The sequence below is a fragment of the Mus caroli genome, chromosome 8 (assembly GCF_900094665.2).
Source record: "Mus caroli chromosome 8, CAROLI_EIJ_v1.1, whole genome shotgun sequence".
Taxonomy (NCBI): Eukaryota; Metazoa; Chordata; class Mammalia; order Rodentia; family Muridae; genus Mus; species Mus caroli.
In genome coordinates this window covers 70,929,279-70,953,219 of record NC_034577.1, presented here as the reverse complement: position 1 = coordinate 70,953,219, position 23,941 = coordinate 70,929,279, and the positions used below count along the sequence as shown (strand labels likewise).

At 45.5% G+C, this 23,941-nt stretch overlaps 1 protein-coding gene across 3 annotated transcripts in view; it reads left to right on the top strand.

Annotated features, from left to right (window-relative positions):
- The first annotated feature begins 1,463 nt into the window (after positions 1 to 1,463).
- The window catches only part of Smad1 (SMAD family member 1), a 60,516-nt gene continuing 38,038 nt past the window's right edge, over positions 1,464 to 23,941 (top strand). The window contains exon 1 of one of the 3 annotated variants that reach the window (XM_021169555.2): positions 1,464 to 1,683. The gene's annotated coding sequence lies outside the window, so the exon portion shown is untranslated. Of the gene's footprint in view, positions 1,684 to 15,841; positions 16,280 to 23,743; positions 23,866 to 23,941 lie in introns of those variants that run through there. The other 2 variants (XM_029480553.1, XM_021169558.2) reach the window with 2 other exon arrangements.

The window sequence follows — 23,941 nt, the reverse complement described above, 5'->3', positions numbered from 1 at the left end:
TTTATTCTGTGCTGAGGATGGGACAGAGGCTCTCATTCCACCCTGGGAGACAGGGGAAGTGCTTCTTTCCTTTTCTATGGCTGAATAATGTTCCCATGTGTGGATATACCTCACTCTTTTCATCTACAGAGGGGCTAAAGAGGGGTGGGGAATGGCCCTGAATGGCTTTAAGCCAGGCTCACTCCAACTGTTGCCCAAGGGACCAGAGAGCAACCAACTATGTCAAATGCTGCTTTTAAGGAAAATAAGATGAGATCCAAGAATTGACCAGTAAGTGCTCAAATAGTTTAATGAAGAAAGAAATTTAATTAGCAGGAATATTCTTATGTATAATTTATAAATGGCATTTTATGGGTTTATGGGATTTGTTGCATTTCCTTTGAATAATTAAATATGTAATGCAGATATAATACTTAAATAATTAATAAGAATTTTAAGTGGAGTGCTAAGCATGTAAAGGTACAGGAATAATTGGAGAGTGTCATTAATTTGTAGTGGCCTTTGGTATTTCTTTATATTGCTGGCAATGATTTTTCTCTTTTTTTGGTTTGTGGGGCATTTACTCCTAGAATAGTTCTTCTCTGAACATAACTCAACATTATGATAAGTGTTCAAGATTTCATGCCAACTTCCAGAAACTGACCAAGAAAAAAAGTTGATTGTTTCAAGAAGGTGTTTTTGGTGTCTGAACAGATCAGTAAGATGTGAGTTCCGTTGTGTGTGTGTATTTTTGCTTTGTGGGTTTTTTGGGGGGATGGGTGGGAATAGGGGCAAAACTGTCATCTAAAAGATCGCACCAAAATTTACAGTACTAAAAGGGTATTTCCCAGTCCAAAGCCAGCCTGGTCTGTAGAGAGAGATCTCATTTCCAGGCAAACAAGAAAGCAAGAAAGTTCAGTTGTAAAATTCTTGTCCAGCATGCATAAGGCCATGGGTTTGATGATTCCCAGAACCTTATAAATAAAAATATGTGCAGCCCTGTAATCCCAGCACTGAGGATGTGGAGGCTGGAGGAAGAGAAGTTCAAGGCCTTTCCCCCTTCAAAGCGTGTTCGAGGTCATCCTGGGCTATGAGACCTTTTAACAAACATACAAATGGTTTCTGTCATTTGCCGCAGGAAGGGTACAAACTGGAAATAAATGCATCTAACTAGTAGTTGTCAGGTCAGCCAATTTGGGGCTCATGCTACATGAAGGGCCGGTAAATCACTGAGTCAGTGATTGCAGGGCCTTTAAAAATGCGTTTTTAGGACCATTGAGTGGGCTCGATGGTCGTGTTCGAGAACTTTTCAGAAAATAACACAGGCTTTGGAATTTGACTGGCAGCTAGGCAGGGACTAGAGTCAGAGGAAGGCGCGGGCCGGGAATTTGGAGAGGATCCCTAAGCGGCAGCGGGCGCGCGCGGTGCGCGTGTGAGCGAGGGCAAGCGGCAGGCGGGTTGTGCGCCGGGTATTGGCAGGCGGGCTGTGGAGGCTGGGCGGTTCCGACTGCCTGACGCCAGCGCGACCAGATCAATCCAGGCTCGGGGAGCGAGCGGGCGCACCAAGGCGAGGCCGGGGCCGAGGCGCGGGGACCGCGGCCGGGAGCTAAGCAGAGCGCGGGGACGGCGGCCGGGAGCGGATCGGAGCGCGGGACCCGGCGCCGGGTCTCGTGCGTCCCTGCGGATGGGCGCGCCGCCGAGCCGGTAAAGCCGAGCGTACACGAGCCGACTCGAGACAGACTTGTCCTGTGCCGCGCGGGGCGCACCGGGACAGGGACCAGCTCCTGGGGGGGATCCTGGGCGGGCTCCGGGGGGCATCCCGGGCGGGCTCCGGGGGAGGGTCAGGGACAGGCTCCCAGGGGATTCTGGGCGGGCTCTGGGGTCGATCTGGGACGGGCTCCGGGGAGGATCCGGGAGGACTCGGGGACCCGCGCTGAAGGAAATCTGGGACGAGCTCCGGGACGCAGTCCCCCCCCCCCCCATGATGGCGCCTCGCGGCCGCGAACCTGCCGCCAGACCTCCCTGCCTCCCCGCGTCTTTGTCGGGCGTGTCCAGTTCTCTGGGGACCCCCGTTCCGCATCGGGCCGCAGCCCCATTGTGTCCCCGCCCCGGCCTGCAGACCCTCGCGGGGACAGCGCTGCGCTCCGCTCGGGTCTCCCTGGATGGACGCGCGCGCCCCTGTGGGTCCCCACACAGCCTGATTTGGGGATCGAGGTTAAGGAAAGTTCGTAGCGTAGTTCCCTCTGATTTATTCAAAGGTCTGGCGGCCTCGCGTCTCCCCCCTCCCCTCCCGCCCCCTTCCGCCTACACCCCCTGCGTCGCCCAGTGTCGCCTCATTCCTTTCCCTTTACCGGATTCGATTGCCTCACTGCGCGTTCCGAGCGCCGAGAACAACTGTTCTCGTCCAGACCGTCTTTGTTAGTGTTTCTGTCGCGGGGTGGGGGCGGTGGGCGTGAGAGCGCGGGCCTGTGCGGCCGCTTTGCGAACTGCGTGAGAATGCTGCGGGGCCAGCGTCTCCCCGAGGTGCTCTGAGGAGCCAGGAGGGACCATCGCCGGCCACATCCAGACAGTATGGTAGTCGCGGCTTTTGTTTATTCGGAGGCACATGCAGTTTTTCCAAATGCACGGTACAAAATAATCCAGCCAAGAGCTTTCCGACTGAAAATCGCCTATGCCACGGCCATCTAAGAGAGCATCGTTGTAGAATGCTTGTTGTCAACCCCTGGCCTCTTCCCCCTCTCTTGGGTTCCTGGGTGACATCTGAAGTTTTCAAAGCACGGACTGAAAGGAGTTGCTTGGTTTATGTAATGCCTTCCTGTTTTTGGAGCAGAATCACAGCATGCCCTTCACAGCATCAATCTCTCTCTAAGGGCCTGTGGTGGATAATGTGCCCACACCTCAGCACAATGAGAAAAACTGTTCCCTGACCAGGTTCATTTTTCATCGTGTTTATGATTACCACTGTAAGTTGTACCGGAAGCTGATGAGCTGTGCTGGAACAATTCACAAAGAGTCAAGGCAGAGGCAGCAGTGTCCACTGCCTGGGTGTTTTCAATTGGTGCGACGATGTTTTGCACCAGCGTTACTGTGATGTAGGTGCCAGGCCTAAATAGACTGGACTGACTTTTGGGTTCGCCCTCTCCATCTCTGCTTTCCTCGTTTTCAGTTAGATGATATTTCTCTGAAGGTGGAGTGCCATCTGTGGAAGTCTGCATTTCCTAGGGAACTGTAAACCAAGGTCTCGGGAGATGGGTTTTCTGGGGGTGGGGATGCCAGAGGCTCCAGAATGATCAGGTTTCTTCAGAGGATGGGGATTTGTCCTTGATTTAGTTTTGACCCCTGCAGCCATAGGTAGTAATCAAATCCGCTCTCCCTTTTGCAGTGTCCTCTAGTTCTGTATCCTTGGAGAGATGGTGGTCTTGACATTTTGGAGGAGGAGCTGGGTTTTGTTTTGCTTTTGGCAATTAAAAAATGCTAAACTCTTGTACATTTTGGAATTTAAATTCCTTTTCTGGTAAATTCACGTGAGCATTAAGAGGAAGTAAATCTTGGTCCCCAGTTACACACATTAGTTAAAAACTAAATTTCGGTTTTTAATCTTGATTTCCAGCTATTCTGGGCTCAAGATAAAATGCAATAATGTGGTATATTGGAAGAAGAATAAGCTCTGATGTAATTAGATGAGCATATTTAAGCTGCAGTAGCCTACATAATCAAGGCCAAGTTGTGTGTGTGTGTGTGTATAAAAGACCTCATTTGTGTGGTCTTACAGGGCTAATGGAGGCATCGCCGAGACTTTATAAATAATGTAGAGTTGTGTGTAATGCGGAGTCTCCAGAGAGGCAGAGAGAGCATCATTACCAGCCTTTTCAACCTGCTTGAGATCTTAAATTGATTTACAGCACTGAACTGGTGCAAAATGATCCGTCAGGATGACATGGGGTCAGCCTGTAAAAGTCTGTGATGTCAGCCTATTAGTTCAGCCATCATAATTAAACCGTATTCTAGGGCAGCTAAGCAGGACTCTGGCGTTATACTTCAGATATGGGTACTACATGGATTTTGTTTATGGTGGAGAGGGGAGGTGGTGAAGAACCTCTGTGTTGTTAAAAGAGGGCAAAGTGTTCTGAACTGTGATTTCTGGGGTGAGGGGTGCTGCATCTTGTTAAAGGTGTAGCTTTTCATCTGATGCTCTGGGGTGGTAATGGGGACCTTCACAGTTCCGATCTTTGTATGAAATGTGTGCGTTCGTCAGTGTGAATTTAACTTGGCCTTCAGGATGCGCTGAGATACCAAAGGAAGGCACACTTCTTTGTTTCTGCCCTGAGCTTGCACCGTGCTGGTAAGTGAGTGAGGAGGTTATTTATTGCTTTAACAGGTTATAGTCACCAGGCTTCCACTGAAAACCTAACAGCGACTTAATCGGAAAAGAAAGACCATCGCTTTTGCTTAAGTTCTTGTAATTTAGGCACTCAGTCTATTAAGTAGAAGTAGCCTTGACTGTGTAGCTCAGTCTTTATTTAAGATACAGTGTTGCCTGCACCGCCCACATTTCAAGTAGTCATAAGTCACTACCATGTTGAATGGAATGTGCCTGTGATGGTTTTTATTCTCACAGAAAATCCTAGATTCTAGAATCTAGAGAGTTGACCTAGGACTCCTCTGCACAAATACTTTTTTTTTTTTTTAGAAAGGCAGTTTGGTAGCCAGGGCTACATAGAGAAACCCTGTCTCAAAAACCAGCCAACTAAACAACAACAACAGCAACAACAACAACAACTTCAGTTTGGAATGCTGCTTGAAGACAATGGTTAAAATGAAGTTGGCTTTCAATAGACCCTATTTGCCCTTTGTGACCATGATTTGGAGCACTAGGTAGCTAGAAATTATTGTAGTTTTTTTTCTCTCTTTCTGAGTTTTTACTGTGTGCCAGGCATTGTTTATGGTGGTTATAACTTATTTAAGCCCTGGAACTTCCAGAAGAGTGGTATTCCCATCTTATAGGTAAGGAAACTGAGGCAGAGTGCCTGTGTGTTGCTTCAGGCCACACAGCTGGCAAGTTCTTAGGATTTACAGTCTAAGCAGGAATGTGAATCAAGCCACCTGATAGCCCTGAGCCTCAGTCCTAACTCTGTTTTATTATTTATTTTCTGTTTTGTTTGTTTGCTTTGTAAACTATTTTCCTCTTAAACTTTCTCATGCACCAGAAATTTTTCTGTGGCCTGAGTATACGAAGTCTATGAAATAGGTCTACAAACCAAATACTTCCTGATAATTAGTTACAAAGAAATGTCCATTATTAAAGGCCAGCAGGATGGTTCAGTGTGTCAGTAAGGCTGATGGACTGCACTTGATTCCAGAACTCACATGGTAGAAGGAGAGAACAGACTTCCACAAGTTGCCTCTAACCTCCTTAAACAAATTGAAGATAAAAACATCTTAAATTTATTTAAAGATAATTCTTTAGTATACAAAATATATACACATACCACTTACTAAAAAGGAAAATAAATGTGCTAATTAATCAGACGGACATTCTGTTTGTTTATTTTACATTAAAATTGGCTGGGCACACAGGACACAGGGAATCTTCAGATTTTCACAATAGATGATACTTTGACTTCATGATCGTCAGTGCTGACACCTGTCAACCTAAATATGTCCTGTCAAATGACAGAAGTGTGTTTAGGGCTGTTTTAGAAATTATTGGGAATTCTAACCTTATCCCAAGTCAAACTCAATGAACATTTACTGAAGCCCAGCATCTCGACTGTCGATTTGTAGGATCGAACATTCTACCACAGTCCAGGCCAAGGATACTAGTGTCTGCTGTGGGAGGTGTAGGGGAGCGCTACGAAGCTTCCTTTCCTATAATGAAACGGTTACTTAAAAAAATAAAGTTAAAAAAAAAAAGCCCCAACATTTGTCTGTGTCTGTGAAGAGGGCAGGTGCCCGACACATGAGGGTTAAAGAAAACCCACTGGCGTCTTCTCTCCCTCACTGCCTGGGTCCGGGGATCAAGCTTGGGTTGTTATTAGGCGTGGCAGTAGGCACCTTCACCAACCTTCTTCTGTACCAAGGCACTGCAGTTCTGTAAGAGTTACACATTTGGTGTCTATGGTAAAACTACAGCCATATAGATACAGAGAGATAGTAGCTTTTTTTCTATAATTCATAACACAGGATAGTCTCAGATCGGAGCTGACGTGTTGTCCTTAGTTACTGTGTGGTATAAGGACGTGTGTGGACAGTGCAAAGCGTGCATGCTGCATGTTCCAGCCCAGTTGTATGGTGCAGCAGGGGTGCCAAGAACACCGTGGACTCATTGTCTGTCTGTCTGTCTGTCTGTCTGTCTTCCTTTCCTACCTGGAGACCCTCAGGTTCACTATCTGGAGTCCTTCGGTTTGGAAGGCTTTGCTTTGTCAGTATGGACATGTCTGTCTGCTTGTACTTTCAGGCCTTGAGACAAATGGGTTCCTTGCCATCCTGTTTTTGGAGGGTGCTTTCTCCCATCACCCCCCATTTAAGCAGCACATGATTTGAAGACAAGTTTGCCAGGAAAGCAGCGCGTTTACAAGTCTGGGCAGTTGTATCTCTGCTTTTCTGATTAATTCCCTCCACTTGCCCTTTGTGTTGCTGTGATCGGCCCCAAGCTGACAGATGCTGCTGCTGAAGAAGGTTGCAGTCACCTGGTTGTTATCAGAATGCCTCTGCTTCCCCTAACGGAGCAGCCAGAGATAAGAGAGGTTCTCGAAAATTCCTTGGAGAGTTTTTTTTTTAAGAATGGGTGTCAACTTTTGTAGAAAGTCTCACAGTTCAGTTGCTCTTAACTCTTTTGGAGGAAGAATTAGAGCTGTTTAAGAATCTGATGGAAGTGTGGTTCAGTACCTACCTACCTGGCTCCTACATCCTGTATACTCCTGTCTTCCTATCCAGAGATGTGGCTATGCACTGGTGAGTTTGTGCATAAGGCTCTGTGCTTTCAGGCGAAGTACACTGTTTGATTTTGAGACTGTCTTGCCAAGAGCTGCAGAGACTAAAGGTGCTTACTGTTAAATACTGCTTTCAAGAGTGTCTAATCCAACTGGTTCCTACCGAGTTGGCCAGTCTGAGGCCAAGAGAGGTTACCTGGCTTGTGTAATGTCTCCCCTCTAACTGATGGAAACAGAAAGCCAGATCTGGATCCTCTGTGTATTGTGGGCCCATTTATTTTATTTTATCTATTTATTCTTTCTGTTCCATTCAGTGTTCCTGAGGCACTGAGCTGAGCACATCCTGGATTTTTTGGGGAAGGGAAGAAAGAATAATTTCTTTTGGCATAATTGTGTTGTTTTTATACTTAACATTGTTTGAGCTAAGTAGCAATTAAATCTGACAACCATAGAGAAATGTTTGCTTTCTACAGCTTAAAATTGATTTTTTTCTCATTCTAGACATCAAAAAGAAACCCCCCCATGTCTGATTTAATCAATGGGATCTTACTAGAAATGGGTGATCTGAGGCTGTACAAAGTTGAGATTATTAAGTCAGACAGTTGTGACATACTGAACAGTGCATGAAAGTCTTCTTTCGACTCTTTAGACCACTGTATTCCGCACTAAAAGCTGAAGTTTGGGGTCTGTCGGGAAGGAGCTAGGTGGGTAGTAGGAGAGAGTTGGAAGCGTATGGGAAGAGAAAGGGTAATTTAACTATAAAAGGGTGGAGAAAATATAAGTCAAAATGATGTTGAGATTGGTGAAGTGTCTTGGTGTTCTCTGTGGTACCAAGATCACGGGCTATGTTTAGCAACATAGAGCATCTCTTCTGAAGTCTATTGTTTTCAGGCTGTATTCCTTCTTTTGCCATTATCGGGTAGTAGACATCTTCAGTCTAATTTGACCGTCAGTGTTCTGAGTTGTATAGCAAAAACACATGAAGTATTTTCAGCAATTATTTAACTGTGCAATGGCCCCCTTTAAGTTTGAGAAGAAATGAAACCAGGAAGCAGGATACTCTCCTGCAGCCACTTCAGATCCAAACCGATCATTTAGGTGTGTACTGAGATAGGGCACAGTCAGTCCGCAAACCAGCTCTGCAGCGTGAGCGCCAGGGCTCTCATTTGCATAAAAGACACTTTCTCGTGAACGGTTCAAACATCAGTGACTACATCCATTTTGGGGGATGTAGTCAAACTGGGAACTGCCGTATTTGGAGGGTGGAGCAGCTCAGCTTTGCAGTTTTCATTATAAACTTATAAACTGGCATCTGAGAATGGAGTACCCCTGGAAGAGAAAGCCTCAGAGCCTGTCAGGATCCAGGAATCCTTTTCTATTGATTCTCCTACATCTCTTTTTCTGTGTGGTTCCCAGAGTTGAAAAGAATCCCTGCATTTCTCTTTGAAGAGCCCACATCTGTGCTGTGGGGAATTCGTGGTGTTGGTGGCTTCTCCTTCCTCTGTAGTATTGTTTAGTATTAAAGATACTCCTGAATCGAAAGAAGGCACACATAACACACGTCAGCGTTAACTAAACATCCATATGTTTCTTAGTCCAGGGCGTCAGCGAATGTTTATGGTCATATTTGGGAAGGAGCGATATAAGAGGATCTACATGCTTATTCAGAAACATGTTGTAATGCTGAGTTTTTAAATGTTTTATTTACAGTTTTCCTGAATTTAGGAGAGCCTGTGCTAGATCCTTTTCATTTATCCTTTTCATAAGTTTTAGGATCTGCTGATTCAAACTGTCCCTTCCTGCTCCTTGTCTGTCTGTGCCCTTGCAGAGCACAATCACTTCAGACGGGCACAGCTATTTTTCCTTTCAGTTTCAAACACCAGAAGAAAAAAAAAAAGAGTAGCTAATTATCTTAAACTACTATAATTAGGCATTAAATTAAGTCATTCATTTAGTTAAATTCAAGTTCCTTTATTTGTTTGGATTGAAAGAAAACATTTATTTTTATTTTTTTAGTGGAAGAGGGATATAAACCCCTTACTTGGTGATGATTTTTTTTTTTTTGGTGTAGTATTATAGGAAATGTGTACATCAATTACCCATGATTTTTTTTTTAACAGTTAGAGTAATTAGTGAGAAGACACATAAAAATGAAACAACACAAAAAAAGATCAGTAACACTGTAAGAATTATTACAGAGCAGTCTGGGGACTCCGGTGGGGTAGAAGTACATGGGGCTTGCATCGTAGGGAGCACAGTGGATAAGCAAGGGCGGATGGCCCTGCAGCAGCCCCGTCCACTGGAAATCCTGCAGTGGTGTAAGTGCCAGCCATGTACCACCCAGAGCTGTGGCCACGGGTGACTGTCAAGCTCGGAATGTGGCCAGTGCAGCTGAGGAATGGCCTTTATTCACGGCTGACCTTGGTGGGCGTTCCTGACGGAGCCTGAGAGGAAGGGGGATTTGTGGAAGTTCAGATGGACAGTTGAGGGGTTGCCATGTGCTATAACGCAGAAGCAAAAAGAAGTCACCGAGAAAGCTCGGTCATGAATTTGGAATCGGGTTGGGGTATGTTGCATTTTTTTTTTAATTTTGTTTTTAAAAAAGCTTTCTTTTATGTGATGATGAATCTTTGATAAAATGGAAACGAACAAAAACCAAACAATGAAGATGTGGCCATTACATGGCTGTGGGATTACAAAAGGGATGTCAGAGATGACCTTTAAGCTTCAGACGGCAGTGGCTGGAAATGTGATGGAGCCACTCCATAGAGTGAGGGAGAAAGGTTGTGCGGGCGAAACATTGGCGTGGATCTATGGATTTCCACTAGGATGCCTGGTTAAGTCCACAGTTAAGTTAGAGATGGGAAACTCAGAGCTATGGGTGGGTCCTGTGCAGGGCAAGCTGCTTCTGCACAGAGCTACCTGCTCTGTACCCAGAAAGCCCAGAAAGGGAGGCAGCATGTATTCACCTTTTCTATCCAAGGCCACACACAGGAATTAGGAAGAATATTTGAAGAAGTCAAAAGAGGCAACTGTAAGAAAGCAGCAGCCTTGGAAGGGTCCATGGGTAGAGTCCAGAGTAGGCTCAGAGAGGAGGCGTGCCTGCTACTTAGGTTAAAGGGGGAAAGCATATTTAAGTATTATTAATGTAATTATGCAGAGAATGAGTGTATTAGGAAATGGGGAATAGATTCTTAAACTCCTACTAGACCCTTCTTTTTTAATGAGACTCTATATAGAGAGGGTGCAGAGATGAAGGGACATCTTCAAAGAGTGTGATTGTGATCTGGAGCACAGATGACAAAATACTGACCCTGTATTATCTGAGCAAGAACCAGGTTATCCAGGGAAGTGCCACCACAGAGTGCGCACCGGCCTGGAGTGACCGTCCAAAGAGTGCACAGGGGCTTGGGGTGATCGTCCTGCACTGCCCTGCAGGGGGCTGGTTACCTGTGTTAACATGGTGCCCCATCAAGCCCCCAAAACACTCACATTGTAACTTTGGAGAAACTGCCATTAGCCTGTGATTCTTCTCCAGTAGCAGAAAAATGGAGATGGTAGAACAGCCCAAGATTTGCTATGGACATGAAAGAGAAATGGTTTTGTGTTTCATCTAGTTTGAAGCCTGATTTCATGTTCTACCAAGGAAAAACTCTGTGTCGCTTTAGAGATATTGAAACAGTGTTAAGATGCAGGAGTTGGCATCTCCTTAGGGGCAAGTGCAGAGCCATGAAAGGCTCAGCACAGAACTAGCCATCGAATGAGAGTTCAGCCTTGGTAACTGCTTAGACAAATCAACGGTTTCACAGCTGAGAATGTTAACAAGGCAGCATCTCGTCCAGTCTGGAAAGAGGAGTGCAAGAGGAGGAGTCTAATGGGATGCGGAAGATCTTTGGAGAAGGAAGGGCAGAAATAGCCACGTTTGGGAATTTGTACTAAAGCGTTTTCCTGACAGCTGCTGATGAAGGTGTTTAGGAGGTGTGGTAAACTGAGGGACGATCCCTTTAATGAGCTAGATACGTTATTTAGATTGCTCAAAACCTTTCAAAATTATCATTCTGAATTTATTTCATAAATTTATTGATGCTTCTTTCAATTGGCTTCCCACCGCAGGACTGGCATTAAATAACTGTCTCCTCTGTCTGTTTCTTCTTTTTACATCATTCAGTAATGTTCATCTTCCCCCATTCTGACAACAAGTAATTCAGTCAGATAGATTCTGGGGTGGAGTCTCGCTGTGGTAATCTGAAGGAAAGCTGGCGAATGGCAGTCTGAGGGCCTTACCACTCGGTAACTGCCAGATGTGCCACCAAGGGCCGGATCCAGAGAAGAGACGTTTTCTAGATAAGACAAATGTCCTGTTGGTCTGTATGCACCAAGTATGCAGACAGCCTCACAGCAGGTCTCAACAGCACTACCGTGACCACTGGGAACCTTCCAGATGCAACAGAAAGCAACGGCCCAAGAGAAGAACTTGGGGGACTGTGAGTGAGCAGTTCACAACGGAAACACAGGCCGAGAACTGTGTCCTGCAGCAGTTCACCCCTGGGAGGGGGCTGTGCTTTCTTGGACCTTAGTTTGGACCTTAGTTACTTCCTCTCTGTGGATCAGAACGCGTCTGTCCGGCAACACTAGGCTTCTCCGGTGAAGAAGAGGAGCCCAGCATTTCAGGGAACCTGGAGGGAAGCGGGGGTTGTGGGGGTTCGAGGTACATGTAAAGGCCACCCATTTCCTCCGCAGTAGCCTGTTTCCTCCAGGACAGGTCTCGGAGCCAAGGGTGACCTCTCTAGAATTTCACGTTTCTCGTGCTGTTAGGGCTCCTGTGCATGTGCGTGGCTCTGTCAGCTGGCAGAGTTAGTGAGCCTTGAAGACACTGGCCTTCCCTAGCACCTTGGGAAATAGGTTTCCCCGCCCTTCTGCCTGTGTTGTAGTATTAGATTTCACAGTGACAGTTTCTCATTTATACGAGTTAACAGTGATGTCTTAGAATGTGGCTTTGATTATTGAGACGGACTGGTTTATGAAGAGTTGGTGAGAAAAGTTCCCCTGTGTAATAAAACCTCTTCTAAAGTTAAAGAAGCATCCAGATTTAATCTCCTGGTTTTCTGTTGTGGATAACAGTTACTTTGCAGGGGCTCTTCATGTACTACCCAGATGAGGTCTGCTGGTGATCGGCAGGATTCTGACCCAACTGACTCAAATTCTGTCTTGCCTCAGCGTCAGGTATAAGGGTGCTGCGTAGCCACCAGACAGAGTTTATCTGTCTTCTCACCATCGCCTTTAAATGGCCCGAGAATATTTTCAACGTGGAGGGGGAAGCGTGCGTGTCTCTCCTGTAGGCTCTGTGTTCAGCCTGTGGCTATCCCTCCTGCCCATCTTTTATGCCTCTTCAGGATGACGAGTGGTTAGGAAGAGGGACCCTGACTCGGTATCACTGGTCATGTCACTCAAACATCTTCAGCTCAGTTGGACCGGAAGAATGAATGTTGAGATGCTAATTTTATTAAATATAGTGGCTTTTCTTATTTTAAGAGAGAGAAACTCTGTGTGTGTGTGTGTGTGTGTGTGTGTGTGTGTATTTGCAGACAGCTTTTTGGGAATCTGTTCACACCTGCCACCTTGTTTGAGGCATTACTGTGTCTGAGCTATTGACGTTTGTCTTTCTACTGCATACTCCAGTCTGTGAGTCCCTAAGCAATACTCCTGTCTTCTCCTCTCAGCTCTCCATGGGAGCGCTGGCATCATAGATGCACACTCCCATGTCTCTATTTTTCCTTGAGTTCTGGGGATCGAACTCAAGTCACCAAGCCTGGCAGGCAAGCGCTTTGACCCCATGAGTCATCTCCCTGACCCAGTACCTTTTCTTGACGGGGAATGAAATGAGCCCTTATAAAAGCTCAGGACAGTTGGTATGTGGTGTGCCATCACATCTGTTTCAGCTTCCTGTTTTGTTGTGGGTCCTTGTTGGCTTTGCAGTCTGGAGCGACTAATAACAACCTCATTATCTTCCCTGTTGTGTACCTTAACCCCCTTGGGTCTCGCCTGTGTGGGAAAGAGGTTCTTACCGGCCTACTTTTCTCCTTTAGCTTTCTCCCGTAAGTTCCTGAATGTCTAAAATGTATAGTTATACTTAATGCACATCTCACAGTTTAGGTTTCTGTTTAGTTTGTCTAAGCTTGAGGGGATGTTTGATAGGTTTTAAATGGTTTTTTTTTTTTTTTTTTTTTGCTAACTGGAAGAAAACAGAACTTATCCAAATGACTGGCACAGAGAGTAGGATGGCATTTACCTGTGCTTAAGGAGAGTGTTGTCAGATCGTACGGGATGAGATGTTCCGTGTTTCAGGAAAGCTCCCTTCTCAGAGGGCACGCCTTGTGTTGGGTTTGGTTTTTAAGTCAGTGTTAGCCAGTGCCGCAGACATCACACATTTCTACCTGTCTTTCTGCACATCCTGTGCAGTGTGAGAGGGGAAGAAAAGCGTGTAGCCTCTATGTGAAGAGGCGATCCAGTTGGTGCAGTTACCATACAGTAACTAACATGAAAGGCTGGATAATAAGCTGTTGATAGTCTGTGGCTGAGTTTTAAAGGCAGTTCACATATGCTTGGGGTAGTCTCAAAAATCAAGGGGTTGGGAAGGAAGTTTGGTGGTTTGGTAGGGAGTTCTAAATTTTATTATTTGTGTGTGTGTGTGAGCATGCGGGCATAGGACAAGATGAGAGTTGGTTCTCTCCTTCCACTGTGTGGCTCCAGGGGATTGAACTCAGATCATCCATCCGGTGTGGAGACAAGCAACTTACCCCCTTGGGTCTCGCCTGTGTGGGAAAGAGGTTCTTACCGGCCTACTTTTCTCCCTAGCTTCCTCCAGTAAGTTCCTGAATGTCTAAAATGTATAGTTATACTTAATGCATATCTCACAGAGTTTGATGAAGTTGGGATAAAGGGTTATAAATACAGGGCTGGGACTAAGGAGCTTGACACTCTGAGGAGCAGCACAAACCTGCTTGTCGAGTCTGCCCTCTGTGGTAATACCTTTTATTTTAGTTATCATGTTAACGCCACCGAGTTCCTTGAGGGCATGCAGGGTGTCCTCATGATTTCTGTGTGAAAGCACACTGGGTCCTCTCACCTTTTCTGTTCCCCAGAGAATCACCTACAGGCCTATCACAGGAGTACCAGGCCCGGTGCACAGGGAACCTGGCACAGTCAGCTGTCTGCCTGACACTGTGTTTATGTGTGGAGTGCATAGTCTTCCGTTTTGATGTTTTTGAAAACATGTTAGGAAATCTGCCCTGTTAGTTGTCAGTGCCTTGTGGGTATGAACCATGCATGGCTTTTCTGCTTGGTAGCCTGTGACATGGTGTGGGGCCACTGAGGGCTCTTGCTCTGTCCTTCTTTAAGAAGAGCCAGAATGTGGGATGGGAGAGATGATTCAACTTTCAAGCACTCCTGCAGGGTCACAGATGTGGTTCCCAGCACCTGCAACAGGCAACTCAGTCACCTGTAACTTGCACTCCAGAGGATCCAGCGCCCTCTTCTGGTCTTTGCAGGCACTACATTCATGTGCATACATGGTACTCCTAGTTTGAAAAGAAAGGATGTGTGTTTTGGACATCATTCCCTCCGCCCTAGCAGGAATCAGAAACTCCTCAAGTTGAAGAGTTTGCAGCTCAGCATAGAAAATCGGCAGGGGGCCTGGGATGCTTAGATTGCAGAGAGAAAGGATGAATATGGAAGAGCTGAGCATGATCACCTGTCAGTGTCTGGGAGATTGTTCAGTTGTCACAGCGTGGGGACGGAGCATGGGGTTGCAGCTGGTTTGTAGGAGCAAAAGGCCAGGGATACATCTCAATTGCTATCATGCTGAGGTGGGAAGAGTCTTGGAACAGGGCGTGAAAAGGAGTATCAGGAGGCAGGAGGATAATGAAGTCGAGTGACTGGTGTGTCTGCCGCATCTGCTTTCTCTTTTCTCCACTGCCCCACCCCCTACTCCCCGCTTCTTCAGTACAGACAGCATTGGACTTGCAGCTGTGTGTTAGACTGTACAGTGACTGTTGTGGTATTTTTATCTTACTAAAATAAGATGCTCGAAAAATTCTTGGCTAAATTTTCTTCACGTCTATGCTTGCTCAGTTGGAAATGTATTACCTCAAGAACAGGGAATGAGTCTAGTAACTTCTTTTTTGCACTTTTATATTTTTAATAAGGGATCTTGAAAATAGAATTGTTAAACTATATTCACTCATTTGTGTGTGTGTGTTTGAGGGAGGGGGCTTGTGTGCCACAGGGCACATCTGGAAGGCAGAGGACAACCCTGTCCTCTCCTACCACGCAGGTTCCTGGGGTCAGCAGCAAGAACCTCTACCTGCTGACGCTGATTATCAGCCCAGAAAATGAATTTCTGAAAAAGAGTTTAGTATTCTGCAGTCAGCTAAAGGGGTCCAGGAGTGGAGTGTCTGCGTGGCCGTTGGTGACATCCTCTTGTCCTGCTTCACTTAACTTGAAGCTCTGTGAGTAGACAGGAACAGGATTTTGTCATGGCAGCCCTGATAAAACCCATGATTCGTCCATGGTGTCCAAAGATGGGGACAAAGCAAGAGGAAAAACAACAGCAGCAGCAGCAGACATAAGTTAGGAAGGAAAGGGGTGGAGCCGTTAAAATTAAATACTAAACAAATCCCTCTGCCTTATGCGTTAAACAAAGCAGTGTCTGTGGGGCAGTGATGGCGCATGCCTTTAATCCCAGCACTTGGGAGGCAGAGGCAGGTGGATTTCTGAGTTCGAGGCCAGCCTGGTCTATAAAGTGAGTTCCAGGACAGCCAGGGCTATACAGAGAAACCCTGTGTGTGTGTGTGTGGGGGGGGGGTTGTCGTTCAGGAAGCAGGGAGCCTTGCCTAGCTCCCTTGGCCCACAGGTCTGCAGGGTGCTCAGGTTTTAGTTACACAGACTCCACCTCCTAGGATTCCCACTGGGATGAAGGGATTTGGTGTCTGGCTGGTTGAGGGTTCCTCCCCCTCATTCAGATTTCCATTGTAAGGGACCCACAGTTTAGGAGACAGAGGAGTGGTAGTGGCCACAAAGAAAATGACAGCATTGGCTATTCTCCTTCCTCTTGCATGTGCCCTGGGTAGATAAATAGCCCAGAAAAGTGCCCCGTGCCAGTCTCCACTGTACTTTCTGTGCAAGCCGTGATAATGGGAAGTCTCTTGAGTCTTGTTTTCTTTCTTCTGTGCTTTTGGGCCAGTGGTGAGCCCAAAAGTTTAAGGATCTGCTCAGTTATGGATTAATGGGCACTAAGACCGTCCAGTAATTGAGCAGGTACTGGGGGTTCCCAGCCTTCCGGAGAGCATGGCGTTGGGGCTTTCTGATCGGTAAGTTTTACGGAGCATACTGGGTAGGACTGGACTTAAATCTGAGGCAGGAAGGTCTGTGTGCGCATATATCTAAAGCTTGGTTTTTCTAAATATAGTGAAAAGTGACCTTTGTTAGCTCTTAGGATGGACAGCTTACTAATGGACAAAAGCTACCACTCTGGCTTCTCCCCTGAAGCGACTATATGTGATGATCTGTTCGTAGGCGTCTGGAAGGTTGACACTGGGCTCTCGTTGATTCCATGGGAGTGGGAGAAGGAGAGGGGGCTATGGCTGCTCTCTCACTGTTTCAGGGGCTCTCTAGAGTTCATCCCTACAGTTAGTGTGCCCAGTTCACAGGTTTACTCTAGAGAAGAGGCAGAGACAGTTTGCTGTGAAGATGTTCAGATAATTGAGAATATTTTCCCCTCTTTTCTTGGTCTTCATGAACTATTGACAGAAAGAGGAGTTAATAGGAAACAAACTTACTTTTTTATAATAGGATACCATTTTGAAAAATTGAATTTTTGATCCTTTAGCCAAACTTCTTAATGAAAGAATTCATCTGTGTCCATGTTCTATTTATTTAGGCAAGATCGTGGATCCTAAATGGGCTCGGGCTCACAATGTTTCTCTGAAAGTTCATTCAGTGCAAATGCCCCTTCAGTTCCCTTTATAGATACACCTAAAAAGTCCCTGCGAGCACCTGTGGGTCCCACTGCTGCCAGGGCTTTGATGTTACAGAGAATGAACCTTTTACTGACGTCCAGCTTTTATTATTGGGGTTTTAAACATGAAAACAAGAATCTGGTAAAAGAAGTGGTTAGCTCCCCCCCCACCCCCGCCCGTCAGCTCTCTCTGTGCCTGCAAATGCTCACGCGTCCTCTGTGCACAGCTTTGTGTTTCTTTTAGACTTTTTGAAGAGGTTTCATAGGAGAGACACCGATTTGTAACGTCTTTTAACTGGAAAAAAAATCCATTTTTTTCCATGTGGTTCATGAATGTATCTCTTTTTTGCATTTTCATTAATGCCCATGTGTGTTCAGTGTATTTAAAATCTGGTGTTGTTAAATGTCTGTTCTTTCGAGCAGGATATGAACATAGATCTTTGCTGCGTTCACCTGATGAAGCCACCTTCCTTTAGCTCTATCAATTCTTGATTTCTCTCCATCCTTTGCCAACCTTAGACCCTTCCCCATGTCCTCCTGGAACTCTCCAGCTTTGCGGGGGTGGGGGGCCGCTTTCCCACGTCCTCCTGAAACTCTCCAGCTTTGGGGGGGCTCTCTACTCCCTTTCTTATTAGTCATTCAAGGTCTCACTGTCCCTTGTTCACCTCCCTCCCTCCTGTCTTGGGTTTGAGACAACCCCTCCAGGATTCAGTATCTTGCTCACCATAATGCTGGCTTTTAAACTTCTAAAAATTAAACGGGTGTCTCCAACCTTATGTTTAACTGTTCTCTCTGTTTACACAAGCGGCTTTGTTATCAGGGCGCGTCAGATCTGACCGCTTCTGACACACCATGCTGCTCTCAGACCTTTAACACCTTCTGTCTCAGTGACTGCCACCTTTTCCGTGGAGACTCTCTCACTCACAGAGTCCCTCCCTCTGCCCCTTCAGTCTGCCACAGCCCAGCAGGCTGCAGTAATCTTGTTAAACTACTAGTCAGATGTGCCTGACTCAGCTCAGATCTTCTGACAATAGTTCCCACTGGAGGCTGGTCCCCTGCTTACCTCTGTCCCCTCTGTCCCTTCATCCCTGCTCTACTCTAGTCACCTTGGACTCTTGGCTTTCCTAGTACATTGCAGATGATTCGGGACAGACGGCCTTTGCACTCCCTCTGTTTGCTTCTCCTGGGTCTCTCAGGCTCTGTTCTCAGTGAGGATTCCTTGACACCAGAGCGTGAGCCTTTGTCTCAGTACTTACAGTCGTTCTTAGTACATCATTGGTGTTTGTTGAGTGAATTTAATAACTGTGGAAATCACCTTCTTTAAGTATTAAAAAAATAAAGTTAGAAATGAAAGAAAATTGAACAGGTTTCATTTGACATATGTAAGTAGTATCAAAAGAGCGTCACTTGGCAAATCGTTCCTTTAACAGACTGTGTTCAGATGTTTCCGTGGGCTGTCATTTCCAGACCATCCTAATTATATATTCACATTTAATCCTTGTAACAACCAGCAAAGTAAACTGGGGTTCAGAAAAGCAGCAGCATGAAGTGGGGAACAGTTCAAGCCCTTTCAAATTAAGGACTTTTGTTTTCTAGTTACAAACCATCATAAAATTACAAAAAAAAACCAAAAAAACCCAACTTTGAGAGCCTGAAAAACAGGCCCTGGCTAATTTTGGTATTAGTTTGCCGTTTGTTTCCATTTTGAAAACATAAAGCAAATGGTTAATGTTAAAATTCCTGACAAGGTCAAAGCAGCAAGTTTTATTTCTCTCACCTGTGCAGGAAGTGGCCTCCACCCAGCTTGACTGAATTAGGAGGGAAGTGATTTTTTCAAGTGATAAAAAGAAATAAAATTCCTTGCTCTTCCCACAGGAGGGGCTCAACAATTGGAAGAGTGGCGTGAGACCATATGTTGGTTTGCAAAAGGATATAACTCGTAAAGATGTTTCCTTTGATGCCTGTGATGAACGGGGATGTTTCCCCTCTAGAGGGTCCTGATTAAATTAAGCAATTAAGAGCGGGGCTGAAGGCTCTAAATATAGGGAGCGAGTTCAGGCTGTCCTGCCCTGTGTACACCAGCATGCCGCACAGATGTGGCTGTTGTTACAAACAGCACCTGCCAAGTTCAGCAGAAAACCAGACTCGCATGTTCCGAAAGATGTGAGGGAGGGGTGAGTGGGGGGAAGCGCTTGGATGGTCTTCCTGCCTGTGCTCAAATCCTGGCCTCAGTGGATTTGCTCTTTAAATTCCTTGTTTTTTAAAACCCCATTCATAAATTTTTCATTTTCTCTCTTGTCCTTTTTGTTGTGTTTTGTTCTTTTGGGGTCCCACTATGTATCCCCTGGTTGGCCTGGAACTTGCCAAGCAAACCTTGAACGCACAGAGACCTGCCTGCCTCTGCTTCCCAGGTGTTGGATAGAGCCACCAAACCTGGCTGATTCCTGGACTTTTATGTCTAGCTGGACTGTAGCTAGTTCCAGAGAAGTTACCTCACTTCTGAGCCTCCAGACTCTTAGTAGAATCGAGACAGTCCGTGAGATGTAGAGACAGCCACTGTCTCCCCAGACGGGAGCTCAGCTAACAGCAGAGCTCCTGGGTATGAGAGGAAGTTTGTCCCACTTAGCCTGCTGTAGACTGTAAAATGACTGTTGAAGATAAAGGTCCAAGGAGAAGAGTGCTTCTTGCTGTTGTCGTCGTCTGTGTGCTCATTCATTTGTTTTATTTGGGAGACAACTAAGGGGCTCATCTCTCCTGCATTTCAGGACTGGGCACCCAGGTGAACTGTTTCAGGAGAGGTCAGGGGTTTCTGAGTCTGCCCAAGGTTCCTTCATGCTGATTAAAGAAAGAGCATCCAGTAGGGTTTAGGGAAATGCCAAGGAGATGGAGGACAAGGAGATGAAGGACAGCCAAGTCTGGTGGTTGAAGTTGGGGACAGTAAGGAAACTTTGTATTGGCTTTCATCTCCTCACCCAAAAAAGTCATTATCTAAAACCAAAAAAAAAAAAAAAAAAACCAAACCAAACCAAAACAAAACAAAAAAACCCCAAACAAACCAAAACCTTAGAACTTGCTATTGCCTACGGAATTTGAGTGAAATGAGGCAGGCCACCCTGTTTAAGCCTAGATGTGTTGGGGGAAAAATTTTTGTGTATGCAGAGGGTAGCGTTTTCTAATATACGAAAGCTACATTGAGACACATACCTGATCATCTAAATATTTAACTACAGCTGTATCCTGGGAAGCCCTGTTGTGGTGATGTCTGTAAATTCTTTAATTCATCAAGGGGACACTCCTTGTAAAGTCAGTGTCACAGTGTCACAGTGTCTGTAGGTTTGTAAGTGGTAATCTGGGACCCACACCCTTCTCTCTGTTGATTTCTAAGTCTTGTACTTAACCATCACTCCGAGAGACCGTGTGGCCATGCCTGATAGCCTGTCATACTGGAAGACTGGCTGTGCTTGCACCTTAAAGGCAGCTGTACCAGCTGGGCTCTCTCTACCCCCTGGACCCTCTTCTTTCATTACCTACTACCCCTGCCCCACCAGGGAAAATCCAACTCTGGAAAGGACTTTTTTTTTTTTTTTAAATGCAAACAAGGTAAACTACATACCATGTGTCCCAAGATTGAGTAGATTCCTGTTATCTCTGAGCATCCTTACGTTGTTTTCTTATACAGGAATTTTGTAGAAATATATTTCCCCTAGGGACTTGGCCAAGAGTTCATAAAGTCGTTAAAACAGGCTTCCGGGGCCAAGAGAGGCTCAGTAGGTAAAAGCGCTTGCTGCCAGAATTTCACCCACATGGTGGAAGGAGGGAACTGACTCCTGAAAGTGTCCTCTGACCTCTGCATGAGCAAGGACGGATGTGTGCACACACTAGCATGCACACACACACACACTACATAAATGTAATTGGAAAAATTAAGTTAGATGCCACAGAGGGAGTATTGAAGGGTTCTATAACTTTCAACTTCCTTTCGTTCTAGAATTTCTCTCTGGCTTTGGTTAGCAGGAAGCCTTGCTGTCTGTTTGACCCCAGAGAGTTCTTCTGGGGTGTCTTGAGAGTTGAGTGCTGTTTTCTTGAATGGGATGAGCAAGGAATGAGCAGGCAGTTCACCTGGCTCTGCCCACAGAGGAAGCCCCTTCATAGCACTTCCACTAGAAGGTGTTCTTTGGGCCTAACATAGTGAGGTCTGTCTTCATTTTTCAGTTGAGTTGACTAGCAGCTTCAACTTGTCTTTTCTCCTGCCTGCCTTATCTTTTCCCACCTGACAGCTTCTTCTGCTTGTTGGGAGAGAGGGAATGCATCTGCCAGGTGGTTACACACTCCACCTCCTTTCTGATAATACGTAGCCTTAGTTCAGACTCAGTATGTAAACTAGGCTGTCTTCAAACCAGAGATTCACATATTTCTGCCTACCAGAGTTCCCAGATGAAAGGGGCTCAGGATTCTGCCTCACTATTTCTCTCAGCCCTTAATCCATCCGGGTCCCCAACCTATCGGAAGGGCTGCCCACATCAGAGAGGGCTCCTACCACCCTCCAAGAATCTTCCTTGGAAAATTCCCTGACCGATAGATAGACCCAGAGGTGTGGGTAACTAATTTAGGTACTTCTTAACCCAGTCAAGTTGACAATGGAGATTAACTTACAAAAGCTGTTGTCTCTGTCAGGTGATGGGGATGTGGCTGGCTTGGGATTCTGTTGTCTGGCTTTTCAAGTAAGAAACGCTTGACTCTATTGAAATTTTTAGCTCTTTGGTCTTCTGAAGTTCTGCTTAACCCAGTGGCCTAATTTCACACAGCCCTAATGATTATAACAGTGGTTTTCATACCCACCTTCTGACTTCTGCATTGATTCTTACCAACAAGACTCATTGTATTTTTTCACTGAATTACAGGTTCTAAGTGTTGGGTTTTTTGGTTTTGTTTTTTAATGTTTTATAACATGCTCCTGGCAGTAAGCCTGTGAAAAAAGAAAATTTCCTTGTGAACTTTGTCTTTGGATTCTGCAGCATCTAGTCCTGTGTTAGCATGTGGTTTCTCTGCATGTGAGGAATTACATTTTTTTAAAAAATCTATTTCTGAATAATGAAAGTTAAATTATAGACCCCTGTGTGCTCGTCTTTGCCTCTCTTTGATGTTCCAGTTTAAATATTTCAGAGGAAGCAAGTTAAAATTAGACGCTGGGATAGGTTGGCCCTGCCTTTCTGTGCTGATTCAGAGCCCCACCCCCACCCCCCCACTGGCCCCAGTCTATACCAGCAGTTCTCAACCCGTGAGTCAGGACCCCTAGGGGTGGGGTGAGCAACCCTTTTACAGGGGTCACCTAAGACTACAGGAAAACACAGGGATTTACACTACAGTTCATAACAGTAGCAAAATTACAGTTATGAAGTAGCAACAAAATAATTTTATGGTTGGAGGTCACGACAACATGAGGAACTGTGTTATTAAAGGGTCACAGCATTAGGAAGGCTGAGAATCACTGTTCTGTCCAGTGGATCTCTCAGCTGTACATGCTGCTGTGATGTCCAGGGTCTATGGCAAGATGGTTTTCCATATTAAAAATACAAAGGACACAGCTCTATAAACTTTCTATGGATCATGTTTATTCTGTATGTCTGTGTAAAATGGTGGCCATGGTGTAGTCGGGAAACAGGCGCTGAATTGGTTTGAGTTACTAGAAAATATCTATCTTAAATATATATATAGGATCAAACAAAATCTTTTTAAGTTTTTTCTTGAATAACTTACCCAGCTGTTAAGCAGTTTCATAGTAGAGTTAATCAATGCCCTGGGCTTTTTGTTCTGCTCAGTACACTTGATCACTATGTCTTGATACCATGCTTTAGTTAAGACGGAAGGGCTGAACCAGAGGGTAAGAACTGGGGGAGGAGTGGGCCGCCTGCCCCGTGCACAGCTGAGCTCTTACCTGTCAGTTACTTGTAAAGGCAGTGTGAACCTTCCATCTTCTTTTTCTCAGTTTTAATTATACCCTCAGTTGCATGCATTTTGTCTAGTCCACTGTTTTCCATGCCAGGATAAGAATTGGGAGCTCTTGACTCTAGCTGCATATGTATCAAAAGATGGCCTAGTCGGCCATCACTGGAAAGAGAGGCCCATTGGACACGCAAACTTTATATGCCCCAGTACAGGGGAACGCCAGGGCCAAAAAAATGGGAATGGGTGGGTAGGGAAGTAGGGGGGAGGGTATGGGGGCCTTTTGGGATAGCATTGGAAATGTAATTGAGGAAAATATGTAATAAAAATATTAAAAAAAGAAAATATATTTATTACAACATAAAAAAAAAAGAATTGACAAACAGCCTCTACATCCAAGCTAAAACCATGACGGCAGTCTTCGCCTCATTTCCTCCTTCTTATTAAAGTCAGGCCTTCACACATATGCAGATCTCCAAGTCCAGGCTTCTGAGGAGCCTGTAAACTTCTGCAAACTGCACAGCTTTCCGGACTGTTCATATCAGCTTTTGGTTACATACAGCACCTAACTCTGTAAGGATGCTCGTAAAGAGGTCTGCTCTGAGTTGCTCAAGGAAAGTGAAAATCTTCCATGCCAACACACTTTCAAAATGAATATGTGTGCTTATGTGCATGGTATGTATGCATGTGGACACACACAGACCATGGTGTGTGTGTGTGTGTGTGTAGTTGGTTTTCTCCTTCCCCTTCTACATGGGCCCAGGGGTCAAACTCAGTGCTTGTTGGGAGCAAGCACGTTTACTCACTGTACCATCTTGCCAGCCCACCATCGATTTTCTTGAATTATCAGCTGTTGGTTGAATCCACAGATGCAGAGTTCATGGATATGGAAGCCAACTGTGTCTTCCGATACAAGCTAGAATGACTCTTCCGAGTTTCTCAAGGAATTCGAGGCATTGATTCGGAGACTGCATTTGGTGGTGTTTACACAGTTAGGTAATTACTGTTTCTTTATGAGATGAGAGGCAGATAAGAAAATGTCCATTGTGCAGTTGGCTGATTTAGTTTCCTC